This window comes from Dermacentor variabilis, chromosome 3 (genome assembly GCF_050947875.1).
Source record: "Dermacentor variabilis isolate Ectoservices chromosome 3, ASM5094787v1, whole genome shotgun sequence".
Classification (NCBI taxonomy): domain Eukaryota; kingdom Metazoa; phylum Arthropoda; class Arachnida; order Ixodida; family Ixodidae; genus Dermacentor; species Dermacentor variabilis.
In genome coordinates, this window is record NC_134570.1 from 216,707,472 (window position 1) to 216,717,115 (window position 9,644).

The following is a 9,644-nucleotide window of genomic DNA, read 5'->3' on the forward strand; positions in this document are numbered from 1 at the left end:
TAGAGGCGCTTTTGTACCGCTTTGAAGCATCGAATAAAGAATAAAGAAAAAAAAAAACTCGTGGCTCAGTGGTAACGTCTCCGTCTCACACTCCGGAGACCCTGGTTCGATTCCCACCCAGCCCATCTTGGAAGTTGCTTTTTATTTATGAAGTGCCTGCCGTGATTTATCGCTCACGGCCAACGCCGCGGACGCCGACGCCGACACCGACGCCGACGCCGACGACACCGGCTTTTCTGCGACACGAGCTCCTTAACGCTATCGCGTTAATATATACATGAAAGTACGTCTCACATTTCCCTGTCCCAACTCTCGAACGCTTGATCCGTTCTCATATAAAGCCTCTTTTTTTTTTCTTCCTGTCAGAAAAAAACAAAACAAAAAAAAAACAAGGAGTTTATTCTACGTTGCAAAACCATTTACGCAATACAAAGCAAGTTTTGTTCACTTGAAAAAGACGGTCATGCATTACACAACGTGAAATTAAAATGCCACTTACGAGTACGCATATCTTGAACGGCGAGATACGGCGGCTCCACTGCCTGGAAAGGGCTTGCGCTGTTCTTGTCCGTGTCACTTTTGCGTAGTTTGCGTTTGTATGCGCAGTCCATGATAACAGAAATGCACCAACTAGTCTACCAAGAGACGCGGAACGAGCTGGCATCCTGAGCTAGCATTTGGCGGCAACTCGCGCCCCTGTTTGCGCCTCCGCGCCATTTGGCAGGAACTCACCTGCGCCCCTGCGAGCAGGCGGCGTTGGCCTGACGAAGAAAAAATAGACAGCAAGGAAAGCCCCGTTTCGCTTTCTCGCCCCGTCCTCGCTGGTGGGAGCTGATGCTGACAGAGAGAATCGCCCGTCCCTGCTTTCCAAGAACCTCTTCATACCTTCTGGGAGAGGGACAGGCGACAGCCCAAGACGACCTCGGTTCCCCACACTTTTCCTTATTTTTCTTTTTTCAGGCGCTTCCCGTGAGCGAGTTGCCGTTTCCTTTTGGTGTGTGTGTGCTGTGCACGTGCGTGCGTGCGTGTGTGTAATGAAAATCTGCGTTCTATATTTTGCAGGGATTGGTAGCGCTATACGAATATGTATATAGCTTATGTGAACAATAATTTTGACCTCTTCAATGCGTCGAACAGTACTTTGGGTGCTATGTAGGTTAGCATGTAGGTTCTGTTTTCTTTTTTGGGAGTATCGTATAAATATTGTACAATCTTGTTTTGTTTCCTTTTTTACTTGCTCATTAATGTATACCTGTTATCACCGTGTGCAATTATCTTTGTTTTAAAAGTATCGTCTGCCAAGAGAAAGAGGGCTGCGGCTTTGTCAATCTGTATCTGACAGCTTTTTCTGCGCCTCCGCTATCTGTACCTTTCCAAGGCAGAAATGAATAATTTGAATTTTAATAAATATTTGTCGTCAAAGCATCTCGTCTATAAGTGCACGAAGTTCGATATGTGCGTGCATGCGTACACAGTCAATACGCTTTCCAGGGAGCTGTGCACGAAAATGGTAGATATGCTTCACAGGAGAAGACGCTTGAATAAACACTCATGATATACCATGAATTTATTAATTTTAACTGCTTGATTGCTGAATGTCATTAGTTAATTGAGCAAAAATTGGAAGAATTTGATCTAACTCTAGTTCTTCCCAATTAAATCCACGTCGACAGCAGAAATGCTCCATTTTATGATTTACATTGATTGGCATGCAGCCTCAATTATTCTTAGACGAATCGACAATAGCTACAAAAATTGCAGATTTTGACATCTCTTCACAATTCGGCTTCGTATAATCTCTTCTTTCACCTTCCAAAGTGAAAACATCCAACTGAAATGTTTCCTGGAACTGCACAGTCCACGAGTCGCCTGCGCTGAGATCGTGTGACCATTTTTACTGTGCTGCGACAGGGCCGTTTACAATTAACACGCCGTTCGCGAACAATTTTGCTTGACTCTTTCCGCAGTTGAGATGAATATTACGAGAACTGTCTAATGCAATATCCACTTGATTAAATTTTGTTCCCCGTTAAATAGTTATTTTCTCGATAGTATACACCTAGAAAAAGAAAGAAAGCAATAATGAACGATGTAATAGTGTTACAAACATATACGTTTTCGAAGCATTGAAATCTTGTGATTTTTCGTAAAGGAAATGTAATACTTCCGCCACATGTATTCTTCCTCCTACTTCCACGTTGGTCTCCACTAACTTTTTTTCATAATAGTGGTCATTGCATGCGCACCTGCATGTATAGCGAGAATAAATTTCATTCTGATTTCATAATTCACTCCAATTACTATTGTTCGATCAGTCCAGAACAAAACACAGGACCACATCCTTTAGCCGGAAGTTTATCTAACAGCCAGATGAACTGTCACTGACGTCTGTATGTGATGATTGCTTTTTTCCCCCGTGTGACGAACCGCCGTCATCGCTTTTGTATAGCTGCTCTATATTCCGTCATCATTCGTTCGTCAACAGTTGTTACGCAATATATATATATATATATATATATATATATATATATATATATATATATATATATATATTTCTGCCACTCACTTGTTTGAAGCACTGCGCAGCCTGTCGCAATGCACTGGCGCGTCTGAACGCGTGGCCTAAAGGCTCAATTTCAAAGTATAAATTCCTGGCTGAACCACTGGTGAAGGCTTCTCGCGCCGTGTGACATTATTGTGCTCGCTTTTCTTGTGACCGATGACAAGACATTAAATTTGTCGGCCTCGGCAAGATCAACACAGCTTCTTAAATATACGAATTGGCTCAGCGGCCGTCGGACAATGTGCATGGCCCCTTGTGGCACGTCACTGAAAAACCAATTAAACACTTAGCATATATGCACAAAATGACCTGGTCACTAAAAACTACAAATATATATATTACACGAAGTGATGCCGCAAGGAAACAGGAAACGACGTATAAAAGCGGGTGCTCGCAAGACGCAATTTATTCCTCGTTACTGCGAACTGCCGTCGCAAAATGCCGTGAAAGGACGAGTGCCTGCACAATTACTCGTTGTTACTGCTGACTTCTTTGACACCGATGACGGTTTCTGCCCCCCATGCGACCAAACTTATTCGGCAGGCAGTACTTCAGACATACCCGTAATAGAATCGAATACGGCGAAGGCACTGTGCGACGATCCTCAGGGCGACTTCGAAGGCCGCTCGCTTGGCGCGCCTGCACATCGCCGCCAATCGTCTTGCACAAGGTTTCGATTAATACGCCGTAACCATGCTGATGCGGCACAAAGAGCGTTTTAAACAGGGAGGATAAGCGACGCGAAATGAATAGTGAGAACTCCCAGCTCGCGCGCTCTTGCGCACGGTGAAATGTCTTCGTTAGATAAAGTAGAAGAACAATAGCACACGTTATGTTCATGTCACGAACCCAAATATAATGCGAGGCGCGTTCCAAGGCTCGAAATTTCGGGGGGGGGGGGAGGGGGGAGCCAAATATATTAAGTGCGTATCTCTCGTGTATCGCCTCTTCTCTGGCTGACGTCCTCTCACGCGGCACAACCTCTCCTATAGGCGGTGACACTGGTAGCAGCTAGTAAAGAACACCTCCTTTTATAGTAATGTTATTTCATTATTTCAATGGTCAACTTACGCCAGCATTCAGGCACTCCAGGTACGTGTCTCTCTGCGTGTGGTTGTACCCATTCGCTGCATTATGTCATTAATTACAAATACTCATTTAGGCGTAAATCTCTGTTTATGCATTATGGTATATGCTTTTATCAATTAGACGTCATTTCGGAAGTTCGATGGTCTCGATTTGTCACGTACCATCGCGCTCAGTACGAGCTACTTCGCACGACCGTTTTACCACGCGCATTCGCGTTGTAGCTGACATTGAGCTCGATAGTGCATCATAGCCCCATATAAAAACCAGAAAATATGTATATTCTAAAGCGGAAACTAAAAGTTCGATCGCGTTAAACGACTGTTTTTCGTATATGTGCCAGCTAGAAGAAGTGCGGGATATCTACCGGACGTTCATATATAAAAGATCCACAATGAGACTTCCGACGGATGCGATTTCGTATACTGAGGCAGTACATGCATGAGTCATATATTGTAATGACGAAGCTTTGTTTTAGATGAGAGCTATAGGTTACGTGGCCGCCTGCATGCAGCGCGCAGTCTGCCATTTTGGGAAGTGGTGCCATTGTCGAGGAGGCCCTTCCTCTTGCGCAAGAGCGATATATGAAAGCGCTATACGTGAAAACGTATTAAGTTGACAGCAGCAATTGGTGGACAAGAAAAAAGAAACCTATATAATATTGCCTAATGTAAGCCGTTACATGGTTTCAGCCAGAAACTTATAACTATATTAAGCAAAGCTGTATAGGTAAAACTATACTGATTAAAAAAATATTACTATTAAACTGTACATTTGTTGCGACGCACTATAGCGTATGCATCCATGTTATTTCTTCCGCATGCAAGTGCTTTTGTGGTGCTGCTTTGGGTGCGTTTCTGAATTTCTCATCTTGGGCTCAGATAGATCGCACCGTTCATTCAAAATTTACTGACGAGACACCGCTGGCTTTTCGGCCGCAAGCGCAGCGTACAGCGGCCGAAAAGTTTCCCGCGCTTCTCCGCCTGCCTTCCCTGGTTGCGCACGTTTTGTATTTTTCTTTCTTTTTTTCTTTCCCCTCCTAGCTACATACTGCGGTTACCCGGCCACGCTACTCGGCCTTGGGCTCGGTTCTCCCTTCTTGCCCGCATTCTTCCCCGCCTCTGGACTATTTTCCTTTGCTTTTTTTCCCTTAGTCGGAGTCGCCAACTTGTCGTTGGAAGTAGGCATGCGCGTTTACATTGCTTGTTCGTTCGCGCTCAAATTTCGCAATGAGGTCGCCTTCTTTCTTCTTGCATTTTTCACAGAGTGTTTAATTAGTATTTCTGCTTGCCACGGTTCATGCGAAAAAGACACCTCCTACCCAGTCGAACCAAACCAGCTGCGAATGTTTAAAAGCAATGCAAAGCGTTTCACCAATGCGGAGAAACAAAAAATGCTGCTTTTTAGCGAAACGTGAGTTGAAACTAAGCAGCAACACGAGCAAACTCATAAAAAAATAATATATAAAAAAAGGTCCAGATGTGCAGTCTCGTGCTTCGGCAGTGTGCATCAGTTGTGGCAGCATGCAAAATGCTTGTTATTATTGTAGTTGTCTACTTAGTGCAATACATTTTATGCTGTCCAAAAAAAAAATATACGTGGAGCCAAAGTTCAGTCGGCAACTAAAGCCGGCCCGATGCATTGCCGGCTTGTCGCACCGACGAGCGTTTGGCGCGCTCGGCGTTCAGTCGTGCTCTGACGGAGGCCCAGCCCGCGCGGCCGGCCGCGTGCCGATGTAGCTGGAAGGAGGCGTCGGGCCGACTGTTTTCGGAAGTCGGGAGGCCAGTGAAGCCGGCTGCCGACTATTTCCCAGCAATGGGCCAATCATCGGCAGTCGGCTAGGGTTGCTTGCCCAACCAACAAAAAGTCCGTGGCAAAAAGTCGGCCCGACGTCTCCGGCCGACTGCAAAACGGTTGGCCCGACTTCGGCAACCAAGGCCGGCCCAGCTTTGGGGATTGACATTGGCCTAACGTCGGCCGATCGTCGGCAATCGATCTAGGCCCGACCACTGTGGCCGACTTGGCCGACGGCGTCCCATACGAGGGCCTACCAAGGTTTTAGGTACGTAGTCAGTCGGCCAGCCGTAAGGCCATTCTATTTGTCCAACGCAGCCGAGCGCATGCCACACGCGGGCCAGCCATGGCCCTGACGACAATAATGGTCGGCATTGCACCGGCCCGGTGCTGAAAGCCGACGTTGCTTTTGACGCCCCTAATAATCGTAGCTTTTGCATCATGCATGCGCATCATGCATCATGCTTGTGTAGTGGCCGGCATAGAAAAGTACCACACGAAAGCGAACGCTTTTTTGTACTTTTCATGCCACATAAATGCCAGGCAAAAGATTCTTATACAGGTCTTTATTTCTTGTATTTGTCTTAAATTGGATATATACACCCACACGTTCACAAGTTTCAAACACTAGTTCATGGTGGGCTTGAAGCGGGGTCACGGCGCCTTCTTTCGTTCTGGCCTCCATCCCTGTCAGCTGCTCCAACTAACCAGCGTTTTGCGACTCCAGCCACTGATGCCAGTGAAGCGTCAGGGAAGGTGCTCCTCACAGATGCTGCAATAAAGCGGCACATATAAGAAAGCTGCCCCCGCTTTATAGTTCAGTTGGTGAGTCGCATTCCATTTGAAGAAGTGAAACAATCAAAAAGTTCATAAGCCAGATATTCACGAAACATTAAAGAAACGACAACAAAGCAATATCAGGGACGTGCAAATCAGTATCGAAGCTGTCAGGAAGAGTGGCTGGATGACACAAATCGTGTAAGTACCGGATAGTTGGTAATTTATATGTCGTTAGCAATAGGGGGAACTGAACACGGAACCATAACAAAACACGCATACACAGTGGCTACTGTGTCTATAGGTAGCGCGGCTATTTACACCACGATAGGCCTTGTTGCTTCCCGTGAGCACTGTATGAAACAGCCAAGTTGAAACGCGGAGACAAAGAACGCGCCGAAGCCCGGAGCGCCAAGCGGCACAAGGAGGTGAATAGGTAAATGTCTGGAGAGGCAAGAGGGGAAGCTTATGGCATGATACATATACTTGCTGACATGATGGCAACGATGATAGGTCTATGTTTTGCAGAAAACAGTTAGCATACATGGGTTAAAGCAGAAACAGCATATACAGCATATATTATATGGTGAAGCAAAACAAACTCCTCAAAAGCAGTGGCAAAATATGGACGCCGCAAGTAGAACTCACTTATTACGGCATTATTTTATTAAAGAAAGTGCTAATACTGGACGCAGCAAGATGCAATAAGCAGCAGCTTGTTTGAATGAAGAAAAAAAAAAAACTAAGCATGCAGTTGGTACCGATGTTCGCAACGTGCACTAGAAAGCTGATTGTTATGCAATATTTCTTACTTAGAACGAGATTCGTGATGGCCATGAGCTTCACGAAGGCGTGCTTCGTCCCCTGCGACCCTTTCCAGCTGAACTGCAGTGCAGCTTCATTTGTAAGTATGCCCTGCAGAATAGTGCTCATGGCACGACCGGTGTCCGTTCCTCCGTATCTGGAAAAAAAGTTCACCTGCACGAACCAGCGCACGTAGAGTTAAACCAGACATCCAAATACGTGGTTATCGTGGCCTGTAAAAAATAATGGTCAGGATAAGAAATATGATCGCTCTCGTTTTAAATGTTTTAACCACATAAAACAAATATATCTAGAAACAACGTTCTATGACAGAATGGCATATGGCTGCGGTATTGTATGAATGACAAAATGAAAATCAACCAAATATTAAACATGAATACATAGTTTCTCTAAAAAGAAAACACCGCATGTCACTCACCGTCTGTTCCATGCGGGAATCTGAAGCTAAATATTCCTCTAAGATACGCTTTAGAGCCGCCCAAGGAAACATGAGGACAGGAATGATAGGTTTACTGACTTTGGTCGGAATATCAGCGAAAAAAAAAGAAACATCCAGGCAGCGCGATAAATGAATACAACACATATTTGCACAAACAAAATAGCACGCAGACTGCCACGAGACAAATGTATAGGTATACACAACGTCGAGACCGCGGTGACAAAGTATTACACGTAAACTACGAAAATGCAACAAAAGAAAAATTGAGGAAGAACTTACATATGGGCTATCCGCAGGGTTTCACATACGTGTCTTCTTGTCTGATGTTCCTAGATCTACTCTAGTCCACATGCGGTGAAGCGCGCCACACACAATCCATTCTTGCCTGCAATGCACCAGACGTATATCATACAGGTATTTACAGTTATGTTTTTTCATCTGTGGGAAGGAACGAAAGCAACTTCTAATTAATTATGACTTTTCCGCAATAACAACCAGACAAGCGTCTTACCCGATTTCTTCCCGAATGGTGATAACAGTTCCGAGCGTAGCAGGTCATTCGCACACTGTGCTTCAATTTAAGCAGTGTCGTTCCAGTGTTTCCTAGAGAAAAATTAACGAAAATACAAGACGAAAAAATAATATTAGAAATATATGCATGAAAGTACGTCTCACATTTCCCTGTCCCAACTCTCGAACGCTTGATCCGTTCTCATGTAAAGCCTCTTTTTTTTTCTTCCTGTCAGAAAAAATAAGCCCGAAAAACAAGGAGTTTATCATACGTTGCAAAACCATTTACACAATACAAAGCGAGCTTTGTTCACTTGAAAAGACAGTCATGCATTACACAACATGAAATTAAAATGCCACTTACGAGTACGCATATCTTGAACGGCGAGATACGGCGGCTCCACTGCCTGGAAAGGGCTTGCGCTGTTCTTGTCCATGTCACTTTTGTGTAGTTTGCGTTTGTATGCGCAGTCCATGATAACAGAAATGCACCAACTAGTCTACCAAGAGACGCGGAACGAGCTGGCATCCTGAGCTAGCATTTGGCGGCAACTCGCGCCCCTGTTTGCGCCTCCGCGCCATTTGGCAGGAACTCACCTGCGCCCCTGCGAGCAGGCGGCGTTGGCCTGACGAAGAAAAAATAGACAGCAAGGAAAGCCCCGTTTCGCTTTCTCGCCCCGTCCTCGCTGGTGGGAGCTGATGCTGACAGAGAGAATCGCCCGTCCCTGCTTTCCAAGAACCTCTTCATACCTTCTGGGAGAGGGACAGGCGACAGCCCAAGACGACCTCGGTTCCCCACACTTTTCCTTATTTTTCTTTTTTCAGGCGCTTCCTGTGAGCGAGTTGCCGTTTCCTTTTGGTGTGTGTGTGCTGTGCACGTGCGTGCGTGCGTGTGTGTAATGAAAATCTGCGTTCTATATTTTGCAGGGATTGGTAGCGCTATACGAATATGTATATAGCTTATGTGAACAATAATTTTGACCTCTTCAACGCTTCGAACAGTACTTTGGGTGCTATGTAGGTTACCATGTAGGTTCTGTTTTCTTGTTTGGGAGTATTGTACAAATATCGTATAATCTTGATTTGTTTCCTTTTGTACTTGCTCAGTATTGTATACCTGTTATTACCGGGTGCAATTGTCTTTGTTTTAAAAGTGTCGCTGTAAAGGCTCTGCCAAGCGAAAGGGGGCTGCGGCTTTGTCAATCTGTATCTGGCAGCTTTTTCTGCGCCTCTGCTGTCTGTGCCTTTACAAGGCAGAAATAAATAATTTGAATTTTAATAAGTATTTATCGTCAAAGCATCACGTCTATATGTGCACGAAGTTCGACAGGTGCACGCATGCATACACAGTCAATACGCTTTCCAGAGAGCTTTGCACGAAAATGGTAGATGTGCTTCACAGGAGACGGCGCTTGAAAAAACACTCATGATATACCATGAATTTATTAATTCTTAACTGCTTGATTGTTGAACGTCATTAGTTAATTGAGCCAAAATTGGAAGAATTTGATCTAACTCTAGTTCTTCCCAATTAAATCCACGTCGACAGCAGAAATGCTCCATTTTATGATTTACATTGATTGGCATGCAGCCTTAATTATTCTTAGACGAATCGACAATAGCTTGAAAAATTTCAGATTTTGACATCTC

The 9,644-nt window shown here is 44.9% G+C and overlaps 1 long non-coding RNA gene across 1 annotated transcript; it reads right to left on the reverse strand.

Moving 5' to 3' along the window:
* Nucleotides 1-7,154: 7,154 nt before the first annotated feature.
* Nucleotides 7,155-8,472, reverse strand: LOC142574421 (uncharacterized). The gene is made up of 5 exons (XR_012826529.1): nt 8,359-8,472; nt 8,160-8,223; nt 7,996-8,087; nt 7,764-7,922; nt 7,155-7,198 (listed from the first exon to the last, which is right to left on the reverse strand). It is a non-coding gene; the product is annotated as an uncharacterized LOC142574421 (long non-coding RNA).
* Nucleotides 8,473-9,644: the final 1,172 nt, after the last annotated feature.